The sequence below is a fragment of the Scyliorhinus torazame genome, chromosome 27, assembly GCF_047496885.1.
Source record: "Scyliorhinus torazame isolate Kashiwa2021f chromosome 27, sScyTor2.1, whole genome shotgun sequence".
NCBI lineage: Eukaryota > Metazoa > Chordata > Chondrichthyes > Carcharhiniformes > Scyliorhinidae > Scyliorhinus > Scyliorhinus torazame.
The window spans coordinates 27060302-27072746 of NC_092733.1; the positions used below are offsets into that span (position 1 = coordinate 27060302).

Here is a 12445-nt window from a genome sequence, read left to right on the forward strand (position 1 = left end):
GCCCGCAAAAGTAGCACCGGGTGGTCTGGGATTCTGGCTGCGCACGCTTGCGGAGGGGTTGGGGTTGCCGGGGGGTCGGTCGCGGCGGGGGTCCACGGAGCCCAAGGGGCTGCAGCGCGGTCGGGGGCATAGGCACGGGCATTTTGGGAGGCCACGTCGAGGGAGGCTGCAAGGGCCCGTGCCTCTGTGAGTCCGAGAGAGTCTTTCTCTAAAAGTCTCTGGCGAATTTGCGACGATGCCAAACCTGCTACGTAAGCGTCTCTGATCAGGAGTTCCGTATGTTTGTTCGCCGTAACCGCTGGGCAGTTGCAGTTTCGTCCCAGGATCGTTAGAGCGTTGAAGAAATCGTCTAGCGATTCCCCGGGGATTTGTCGTCTCGTCGCGAGCCGGTAGCGTGCGTAGACCTGGTTGACGGGCTTAATGTAGATCTCCGTCAGCAAGTTGATCGCCTCTGGGAATTCTTCCGCGCCCTCGATGAGTGAGTAGATTTCGGGACTCACCCTGGAATGCAGGACCTGCATCTTCTAGTCTTCCGTTGGTCTGCCGGGGGCCGTTCGGAGGTATCCCTCAAAGCACGCCAGCCAGTGTTTAAACGCCGATGTTGCGTTTGCTGCATGGGGGCTGATTCGCAGGCACTCCGGGGCGATACGGAGCTCCATATTCCTTTTTAAGTCTGCTCAATAAATTGTAGCACCATTGATCACACACGAGGCGAGACGTAAAGAACTTCAATCGAGGCTTTATTGAGCAGACTTGTTCAGACATGTTCCCCAGCAGCTCAGTCACAGAATGCAGCTGCGGGGATTAAACCCAGGTTCTTATACCCCTCCTATCTGGGTGGAGCCCAGTAGGTGGAGGAGCCAATCGGGATCCAGCATCTGTCCTCCAATAGCTCCTCGGCATTCCTGGTGTACCGCATTACCCCTAATACATACCACCACACCCAGCAATACCCACATCCAGTAAACGAACATTTAAAAAAAATGTCTGGCTAGATTTAGATGTTCGAGTGAGTGCGGCAACAATTGGGGTTGGGGTTAGGACCTGTAAACTCCGTTCTCCGGTGAGAATTGCCTCGTACTTTCGTCCACCGTTGAGTAGCTTGTCACTGCTATATGCTTGCCCAGCAGATCATTCCGGAATGCTTTCCATAGGAGCGGATGCCAATCAGCAACTGAATAATTCTGTCTGCCAGCTTTGCGTTTTGAAAAATCATGCGCGGGATTCTCCGTCCCGTCGCAGCAGAATTCTGGCGCGACGCGGCCCCGGGATTCTCCGTCTCGCCTGCGGGCCAATGGGGCTTCCCATTGTGGGCAGCCGCACGCCGCCAGGAAATCCCCGGGCTCCCAAAGCAACAGAGCATCCCGGCAGCGGAGATTCCCGACAGCGGAGAATCCACATGTTCATGCATCCTTTTCTCTGCATCGGCTGATGAAACTGTGGGCGGGATTCTCCCGAATTCTCCGATGGCCCGACGGGGGCGTAAACAAATGGCGCGAACCACTCCTGCATCAGGCCAACCGAAAGTTGCAGAGTCCTCCGTACTTCCGGGGACTAGGCCGTTGGCGGGGGGCCGGCGTGAGTTAGCGCATGCGCAGATCCACCGGTGTGGTTCCGCGCATGCGCAGATCGGCCGGCGTATTCTTGCGCATGCGCAGGGGGGGTGTCTCCTCAGTGTCTCCGATCGCGGGCCAGGCCAATCCCCCCCGCACGCCCCCCGAGGACCGCACCAGGTCCCGCCGTGTGGGACCATGTCCATTTCACGCCGGCAGGACTGGCCAGAAACCGACGGCCGCTCGGCCCATATGGGCCCGGAGAATTGCCGGTGGGGGGGGGGAGGCCGTTGCCAACGGCCCCTGACCGGCGCGGCCACCCCGCCTGAAAACCGGTGCCGGAGCGGCGGGGCGGGCTTCACGCCGCCCCCCCGGGGATTCTCTGACCCTGCGGGGAGTCGGAGAATCCCGCCCAATATATTGATTCTGTCGGCTAATCTTGTGACATAGAAATCCGGCCCATCGAGTCCGCAGCAACCCTCAAATGAGCACTCTGTCTCGGCACACTCCCCTGACCTATCCCCGCAAACCACCCCCCCCCCCCCCACCCCCCCCCTACATTGATTAAGGCCCACCCACGTCACCTGAACATCTTTGGACTGTGGGAGGAAACCGGAGCACCCGGAGCAAACCCACGCAGACACGGGGGAAGAACGTGCAGACTCCGCACCGACAGTCACCCGAGGCCGGAATCGAACCCGGGTCCCCGGTGCTGTGAGGCAGCAGTGGCAACCGCCGTGCCACCCTACTGCAGGTGAACACAGAGGGCAGGGTGTAACACTCTCTCTCTCTCTCTCCTCTGCACAGCTCCGTCGCCCAGAGCCTGGAGCCCCGTCTGCAGGCAGCAACAGAGAAGCAGGAATCAGGCGACGCAGTGGGTGGAACTAAATCTCCAGCTTTATTTTCGGTGCAAATTATTCACACGCTTGTTACCTGTCAGGGCATGTTGATCAGGGTGGTGGAACCGGGGCTCTCGTCGGATCGGTCGGAGCGGAGATGGATTGTAATTTAAACACCAATGAATGATTCAGTGGGCGGCGCGGAGATTAGCAGTCAGCCTCCTGACAGATTGTTCAGGTGTACGAGCTGCTCTTTCATTACCACAGCGCTGCTAATTTTCGAGATCTCTGACTGACATGGAGAGAGGTAAAAGCAAAAATATTAATAGCGTGTGAAATTGCATTAAGTTCCGCTGTTGGGGATGGGGGAAGATGCTCTTCTCATTGTGTTTTTTCTTTTCCTCGCTTTGCGGAGAGAGGGAGGTGTACTGTTGGGGCCCCCAAACACACACACCTGCTTCGGCTTGCTGAACCCACACACTTCTCAACAAGTTCAATCCTTCACGTGCCACTTGGGTCGAGAGTCAGAGCCCAGGGTTGCGGAGGGGTGGGGGCTGCGGGTCGGAGATCATGGGGGAGGGTGATCTCGCGGATGGTGACGCCGTTTGGACCCTGGTTTTTACGCCTGGCGCCGCCGCGTATTCTGGCGTACTCAGGTCTTCGGACACGCGGCGGCTGGACGCTCCCACGGGATGGTGGCGATCCGGAGTCGCTCCCGTTCCTTCGCCGCCTCCCCGTCGAGGCGTCCACGACTCAAAAGGGCAAGTTGCCGTCCATCCAGAATGATTGGCTGCCATCTCCAGTCGCTAACGACAACACCGCCTCGCTTCGAGGAGATCTCCCCCCCTCGACGCGGCGGAAAGGCTTGCGAATTCTGACTCAATCCCTCAGCCGATGCCATAGGAAGCTGCTTGCTCCTGGCACGGCCACCCATGGCTGCATGGCACTGGGGAGTGCCAGGAAAGGGGCATCCAAAACTCCCACAACGGCCGAGCAGGCAATGGAAGACTTCATCGCTATGTTACTTAAAGTTACGATCGAAACTGTTCATTCTTATGCTTCAGTTACCATGTCTAATCGTCCAATAGAATGTACGTTCAACCCCACGGTTGATATGTTTTCAATAAGCACACAACGAGTGATGAATGTAACTGAGGCTTTAATACACTAAACAGCTAGCCTCGTGGCCTCTGGTCCCGAACTGGGGCGGAGGCGGAGACTAGCCACCTTTATACTTGAGCCCGAGGGGAGGAGCCACAGGCGGAGCCAGCCGGGACAAGCCCAGGCATGTACAACACAGCACAATGCAACACAGTGGTTTACCACAATGGTCCACCTTCCAAGTGAATGGGCGAGCGAGACGGGCAGGGAGTGAGACACCTACCCCTCTGATTATATCAGCAACCTCTTCCTTTGGCCCGTTTCATGTCCTGGCCAGTTGTCAATCATCCACTGAGGGTTTTTTTTCCCCCTCATGCCCAGATTCCCACCTCAGTGTTGCTCCTTTCACAAAGTCCCCCTGCCAGCTAGAAACCATTGTCTTTGCTGCCTGGGGGGGGGGGGGGGGGGGGGCAATCTTCAGCGAAGTCCCCTGTTGATGGCAACCCTTGCAATGAGACACACTCTGTTTCGGCACACGTGTCAACCCACCATTCCAGGTCAGGAGAGTAGGGAGAATTAATCAAACCGTGGTTAGCACTGCTGCCTCACAGTGCCAAGGACCCGGGTTTGATTCCCGCCTTATGTGGAGTTTGCACGTTCTCCCCCGTGTCTGCGTGGGTTTCCTTTGGGTGCTCCGGTTTTCTCCCACGGTCCAAAGGTGTGCAGGTTAGGTGGATTGGCCTTGATAAATTGCCCCCTTAGTGTCCAGGGATGCCGAGGTTAGGTGGGGTTACAGGCTGGGGAATGGGCCTAGTTAGGATTTTACAGAAGGCCAAATGGCTTCCTTCTGCACTGTAGAAATTCAATGGATTCTATGGATATTAGGTTCTGGGCTTTAATAATAGAGGCATAGAGTACAAACGCAAGGACGTTATGCTGAACTTATACAATGATGTGGAGATGTCAGCATTGGACTGGGGCGAGCACAGTAAGAAGTCTTGCAACACCAGCTTACAGTCCAACAGGTTTGTTTCGAATCGCTAGCTTTCAGAGCTCACCTGAGGAAGGAGCAGCGCTCCGAAAGCTAGTGATTCGAAACAAACCTGTTGGACTTTAACCTGGTGTTGTAAGGCTTCTTACTGAACTTAGTTGGACACAAGTTGGACCTCATCTGGAAGATTGTGTACAATTCCGGGCCCCACACTAATGGAAGGATTTGAACGCGTTGGAGAGAGTTCAGACGTGGTTCACAAGAATGGTTCCAGGGGTGGGAAACTTCAGTTATAAGGGTAGATTGGAGAGGTTGGGACTGTTCTCCTTGGAGAGGAGAAGGCTGAGAGGAGATTGGATAGAGATGTTCAAAATCATGCGGGGGCTGGACAGAGTAGATAGGGAGAAATCAATGGGCGGCATGATTGCACAGTGGTTAGCACTGTTGCTTCACATTGCCAGGGTCCCAGGATCGATTCCCGGCTTGGGTCACTGTCTGTGCGGAATCTGCACGTTCCCCGCGTGTCAGCGTGGGCTTCCTCCGGGTGCTCCGGTTTCCTCCTACAAGTCCCGAAAGACGTGCTTGTTAGGTGAATTGGACATTCTGAATTCTCCCTCCGTGTACCCGAACAGGCGCCGGAGTGTGGCGACAAGGGGTTTTTCACAGTAACTTCATTGTAGTGATAATGTAAGCCTTGTGACGCGAATAAAGATTATTATTAAAAGAAGCAAATGTGATGTGAGAAAAATGTTTTCACACAGCGAGTGTTTGGGGGCCTGGAGTGCGCTGTCTGGACACCCGGTGGTGGAGGCTGGTTCAATCGAGACATTCAAGAGGGCGTTGGATGATTATTTGAATCAAAGCCTTGTGGCACAGTGGGTAACGCCCCTGCTGCTGGACCAGAAGAGCTGGGTTCGAGTCCAACGCCAGGACTTGTTGGTCACAGAAAGAGCGTTCAATGTTGTTCGGTGGGCTGACAATCAGCTTGGACATCCTTCCACCACCTCTCCCCACCATTCGCCAAAGGGTTAAAAGAAAACAGGCGACTGGTGCGAATGTGCGCCAACAACAATTTGAATAGAAACAGTGTGTAGGGGGCACGGGGAAAAGGCAGGGGAATGACACAAAGTCATGGAGCTCCTTTGGCGAGCTGGCACAGACACGATGAGCCGAACGGCCTGTTTTCGTGCCGTAACATATCCATGGTGCCAAGCCATCGACCCTCCCAACCGATGGGCAAATCAGACAGGGGCGCACGCACACAATGTGCTAACTGGGCGGCACGGTGGCACAGAGGTTAGCACAGCTGTCTCACAGTGCCAGGGATCCGGGTTCAATTCCGGCCTTGGGTGACTGTGTGGAGTTTGAACGTTCTCCCCGTGTGTGCGTGGGTTTCCTCCGGGTGTTCCGGTTTTCTCCTATGGTCAGGTTAGGGGGATTCACCATACTAAATTGCCCTTTAGTGTCCAATGATGTACAGGTTAAGTTACGGGTATAGGGTGGAGTGGATGGGTGCAGGCTGAATGGGCCGAATGGCCTCCTTCTACCCTGTAAGGATTCTATGAGCTTCTGTAAGTGTGTGTGTGTGTGTGTGTGTGTGTGTGTGACATTGCCAATCTGCTTCCGAGAGAAGAGAGTGCATCATAGAAGCTGGATGGCACGGTGCCAGAGCTTGAGGGATGCCTACATCTTTACTCCCCTTTACCCCTCGATGTTCACATAGGGGGTTTGTTTGAATACCCCTTTTCTAGGGGACCTCGGGATTATAGCGTTTGGAGTGTGTTATATTATATTGCCACTCCTGGTACCATGTTGTATTATTCAGTTAAAGTAATATCTGTCATTACTGGTTGCAGATGCTCTTGAAGAATACACGAGTCTTCGATGTTACATAAACAAATTTATTAAGTCACGATAAAACCAATAAATGAGTTTGACACTCTACTGAACTTACTCTCGAAATAAAGTAATGCGAAATAACTGTATCTGAACTACACGTGGTGGCTGGGCTGTGACCTGATTCTGCTACACAACTGCTATTGAACTACTCCTGTGTGGAAAGAGCCCAAGAGCCTTTGGGAGCTTGGTTATATCGTGTGGTTTAGTGGTGCCGTCTAGTGTTGGTGTCGCAGTTAAGTGTTGTGATTAACCCTTTAGTTACATGTCTGTCTACATATCATGACAGAGTGGTCCTCCAGTATTGGAATGCTCCTCCACTCGATGCTACCTTGTCACTGGGCCAGCCGAATAATCGTCACACACACAAAGTGGAAGGAGCCCAGGTTTGCAGTGACGCTGTGTGAACCAATGTTGCGTTAATCATGCACCATCCGGATAGGTTTGCGTAACACTGCTTTCACATGTGAAGCCTTTTGAAGCCATGCTTTCCACCGTGACACACGCCGAATGGGCGCACGAGGTCAACAGTGGAAGAAGTGCAAATTTCTCCAGAGTCTTCGCACAGGTTGGTGTTGACTGGGAGAGGGTTGAAAGGCAACAAGGACTGTTCATTGGAGCCATCGCCTTGGCGACTTCTTTAAGGTGCACCACCTCCTCCTGCATCTGGAGTACGCCTGTTGCACAACCAGTCCCGTCTCCAATTGTTCATTTGCCTACGCACACTGGAGAGGTTGCAGAGGAGATTCGTCGGATGTTCCCTGGGCTGGAGTGTTTCAGCGATGAAGAGAGGCTGACTAGGCTGGGGTTGATTTCCTTCGAGCGGAGAAGGCTGAGGGGGGACCTGATCGAGGTGTGCATAATTATGAGATAGACAGGGTCGATAGGAAGGAACTTTGCCCCTTCGACGAGGGGACCAGGGACATAGATTTAAGGTAAGGGGCAGGAGATTCTGAGGGGATTTGAGGCAAAACAATTTCACCCAGAGGGGGGAGGGAGTCTGGAACTCGCTGCCTGAAAGGGTGGGAGAGGAGGGAACCCTCAAACCATTAAAATACATTTAAATGAGCATTTGAAATGCCAGGACAGACAACATTATGGGCCAAGTGCAACGCACAGTGGCAGCCGTGCGCACCATCTACTAGACGCACTGCAGGAACTCACCAAGGTTCCTTAGGCAGCACCTTCCAAACTCACGACCACTGCTATCCTGAAGGACAAGAGCAGCAGATACCTGGTACCCCCACCACCTGGAGGTTCCCCTCCGAGTCACTCACCATCCCGACTTGGAAATATATCAGCCGTTCCTTCACTGTCGCTGGGCCAACACCCTGGAACTCGCTCCCTAACAGCACAGTGGGTGTACCTACACTTCAAGAAGACAACTCAACGCCACTCTCTGAAGGGCAACTAGGAATGGGCGATAAATGCTGGGCCTAACCAGCGACGCCCACATCCCGTCAATGAATGAGACAAAGTGCTGGGAAATGGGATTAGAATAGATAGGCGCTTGATAGCCGACACAGACAGGATGGGCCGAAGATCCTCTTTCTGTGCTGTGAAACCCTATGAGACCTGTTTCTATCACAACCAGGTTCTATTCCACAGAAAATCCCAGAGGATAAGGCCGGTCTCTAACCCACAACACAGTGCTAGCACACTTCAGTGGGTCACTTAATTCAGCCGAAAAGGGTGAGCTCTTGGCTTCTCGCCCCATCGCCCCACAGCAGTGATGTCGCTTCATAATGATAATAATAATAACAATCATCATCGTCATTATTTTGATTAGCGTCACAAGCAGGCTTACATTAACACCGCAATTAAGTTACTGTGAAAACCCCCTCGTCGCCACATTCCGGCGCCTGTTCGGGTACACCGAGGGAGAATTCAGAATGTCCAATTCACCCAACAAGCACGTCTTTCGGGACTTGTGGGAGGAAACCGGAGCACCCGGAGGAAACCCACACAGACACGGGGAGAATGTGAAGACTCCGCACAGACCCAAGCCGGGAATCGAACCTGGGACCCTGGCCAGGGAAGCGGCAGTGCTAACACCTGTGCTACCGTACCGCCCTTGTTCTGCCCAATCCTTGTTCTGCCCGGACGCGTCTCACGGTCTGCCTTCCGACTTTTCAAACGCTCGGTCACAGCCTCCACACAGACCAAAAGTGTTTTCCGATATGTTTTGCTGCAAACCCAGGATTTTTAAAACCAAATATTGCCGGCTCTTTGACAAAAGCAATTGCATTATTCTCGCTGCGCTCCACCCCGCTCGTTTCCCAGAGTCCTACACATTTCCCCCCCACTTTTGAGTATCTATCCAGTTCTTCTTTTGAAAGTCACTATTGAATCTGTTCCCCTTTAGTGTGAAAATAGATAAGTCCCCTGGGCCGGATGGGATTTATCCTAGGATTCTCTGGGAAGCTAGGGAGGAGATTTCTGAGCCTTTGGCTTTGATCTTTAAGTCATCTTTGTCTACAGGAATAGTGCCAGAAGACTGGAGGATAGCAAATGTTGTTCCCTTGTTCAAGAAGGGGAGTAGAGGCAACCCCGGTAACTATAGACCAGTGAGCCTTACTTCTGTTGTGGGCAAAATCTTGGAAAGGTTTATAAGAAATAGGATGTATAATCATCTGGAAAGGAATAATTTGATTAGAGATAGTCAACACGGTTCTGTGAAGGGTAGGTCGTGCCTCACAAATCTTATTGAGTTCTTTGAGAGGGTGACCAAACAGGTGGATGAGGGTAAAGCAGTTGATGTGGTGAATATGGATTTCAGTAAAGCGTTTGATAAGGTTCCCCACGGTAGGCTACTGCAGAAAATACGGAGGCATGGGATTCAGGGAGATTTAGCAGTTTGGATCAGAAATTGGCTAGCTGGAAGAAGACAAAGGGTGGTGGTTGATGGGAAATGTTCAGACTGGAGTCCAGTTACTAGTGGTGTACCACAAGGATCTGTTTTGGGGCCACTGCTGTTTGTCATTTTTATCCTGGAGGAGGGCGTAGAAGGATGGGTGAGTAAATTTGCAGATGACACTAAGTTGTGGACAGTGCAGAAGGATGTTACAAATTACAGAGGGACATAGATAAGCTGCAGCGCTGGGCTGAGAGGTGGCAAATGGAGTTTAATGCAGAAAAGTGTGAGGTGATTCATTTTGGAAGGACTAACAGGAAGACAGAGTACTGGGCTAATGGTAAGATTCTTGGCAGTGTGGATGAACAGAGAGATCTCGGTGTCCATGTACATAGATCCCTGAAAGTTGCCAACCAGGTTGAGAGGGTTGTTAAGAAGGCGTACGGTGTGTTAGCTTTTATTGGTAAAGGGATTGAGTTTCGGAGCCATGAGGTCATGTTGCAGCTGTACAAAACTCTGGTGTGGCCGCATTTGGAGTATTGCGTGCAATTTTGGTCGCCGCATTATAGGAAGGATGTGGAAGCATTGGAAAGGGTGCAGAGGAGATTTACCAGAATGTTGCCTGGTATGGAGGGAAGATCTTATGGGGAAAGGCCGAGGGACTTGAGGCTGTTTTCGTTAGAGAGAAGAAGGTTAAGAGGTGACTTAATTGAGGCATACAAGATGATCAGAGGATTGGATAGGGTGGACAGTGAGAGCCTTTTTCCTCAGATGGCGATGTCTAGCATGAGGGGACATAGCTGTAAATTGAGGGGAGATAGATATAGGACAGATGTCAGAGGTAGGTTCTTTACTCAGAGAGTAGTAAGGGTGTGGAATGCCCTGCCTGCAACAGTAGTGGACTCGCCAACACTAAGGGCATTCAAATGGTCATTGGATAGACATATGGACGATAAGGGAATAGTGTAGATGGGCTTTAGAGTGGTTTCACAGGTCGGCGCAACATTGAGGGCCGAAGGGCCTGTACTGCGCTGGAATGATCTATGTTCTATGTTCTCTCAGGCAGCACACTCCAGAGCAAACCACTGCGTGAATAATGGTCCTCTTACCCTCCACCCTGGTGCCTCTAATAATGATCTTCAATCGATGCCACTGGTGACTGAATCTCCTGAGGGTGGAAACATTTTCTCCCAAATTGACCAATCTCTTCCTATTTTAGGCGCAGCGATTAAATCTCGCCCTTAACCTTCTGTGCTCCAAGGTCAATAGTTCCAGCTTTGTCTGGCTTCGCTGTGTCGCCAAGTACTCTCACGTCCCTCCGTCCCCGGTGCAGGTCTGGCACTACCCCTCGACACTTCCTGATGCCTTGACGCACTTCCACGCAATGCCCAACTGGAGCCACGAGCAATGATTTAGAAAGGTCCAGAGAATTAAGGTGCAATGTGGTGGGGTGGGAGAGGGCATGGCGGAGTGCATTGAGGGGAACGACCCCTCGGGAAGTATCGGCAGTGTAGAAGGAAAGTTATGTGAGGAATTATTAGTTGCTTTGGACCGCTTAGAGAATATTAATATTAGTTGCTATTATAAAAAAGCACTTTCTAAAGCTGGGATTGCTTAGCTACATTTAACACTGTTTTTAGCCATATCTTAGAATGATGGGTATTTGTAAACAACGTTTAGATTAATCCTATTGTGCTGACAAGTTGTTCTGGCCAAGGACTGCAGAATGTTATTAGTTAAGAGATAATAAACCAAGAGTGCTCCCAAGGTTGTTTAACATAAACACGGCCAGACCTGAGATTGTTTTGCACGGAAAACTATTGATTTTGGTATAAAGATATGGGGCGGGATTCTCCGCAAACCGGCGGGACTGTCCACTCCGGCGGCGAGGAGTGGCGTGAACCACTCCGGCGTCGGGCCGCCCCGAAGGTGCGTAGTCCCCCGCACCTTCAGGGGCCAGGCTGGCGCCGGAGTGTTTGGCGCCGCGACAGCTGGCACGGAATGGCTTGGCGGCACGCCAACCAGCGCCGAAGGGCCTCCGGCGCGAGTTGCCGCATGCGCGAGAGTGCCAACGTGTGCTGGCGCCATCCCAGAGCATGCGCAGGGGGGTTCTTCTCCGCGCCGGCCATGGTGGAGGTTGACAGCAGCCGGTGTGGAGGGAAAGAGTGCCCCCACGGCACAGGCCCGCCCGCGGATCGGTGGGCCCCGATCGACACCCCCCCCCCCCCGAGGACTCTGCAGGCCACCCGCGGAGCCAGGTCCCGCCGGTAAGGATCTGCTGTGATTTACGCCGGCGGGACCGGCCGAAAACGGGCGGCCACTCGTCCCATCGCGGGCCGGAGAATTACCGGGGGGGGGGGCTGCCAGCAGCCATCGACTGGCGCTCCGCGATTTCCGCCCCCGCCAAAACCCCGGCACAGGAGAATTTCGGCAGCAGGCAGGGGCGGGACTCACACCGCTCCCCCCGCCGATTCTCCGACCCGGCGGGGTGTGGGAAAATCCCGCCCATGTTCTATTTCTGCTGCAACTCAGAATGCTGATGAATGGTCATTAACCGATGCAGCCTCTCCACGATGCCGTGTTAATAAATTCCTGAAACGAAGCTCGAAGTCTCCGTCTAATATTATTTCCAGGGCAGGGCAGGAAAAGCAAAGGCAATTGAAAATGAGTGGGGGTGTGGCTGGAGTGAGAGAGAGCGCCGAGTCCCTGAGAACCACTTGTAGACAGCACCTGGGCTTCCAGCCTGATTTCTCCTCTGATAACTAAAAAAAGGAAAGTTCGGTGATTGCCTGAGGGAATTCAAATAAATTGTGACAAGCTTCTCTAAAGTGTAAGTTCTGTGAAAGGGAATCATTCGGTTTGTTTGAAGACTGCCTCTGTTACTTGTCAGTCACTTTGCTATGGGTGAGGGTGAGATTGAAGGAGCCATGTTTCAGTTCTGTGGATTGATTCCATATCACTGGAATAGTCAGCATCGGGTTTCGACTCCTGATGTTCCATAATTAATAAGCCACCTGGATTCTGGTTTTATATCGGATTTCCAGTGAGTGCGGTTGAGTTTGGGATTGTCCTTCCACTCTCATACATGCAGGAGTAGCAATATTTCCCACATTCATGCAGATAATGAGTGCGACCAATTCTCTGACAAGCAACTCGCAAGATCAGAGGTGATTGTATGGTCCGTAGCTGAATCATTGTCTTTCAACTCAAA

The 12445-nt window shown here is 52.6% G+C and overlaps 1 long non-coding RNA gene across 1 annotated transcript in view; it reads left to right on the top strand.

Annotated features, from left to right (window-relative positions):
- The first annotated feature begins 2392 nt into the window (after window positions 1–2392).
- LOC140403400 (uncharacterized) overlaps window positions 2393–12445 on the top strand; it is a 269765-nt gene continuing 259712 nt past the window's right edge. The window contains exon 1 of the long non-coding RNA XR_011938300.1: window positions 2393–2699. This is a non-coding gene — a long non-coding RNA (uncharacterized lncRNA). The remainder of the gene's footprint in view (window positions 2700–12445) is intronic.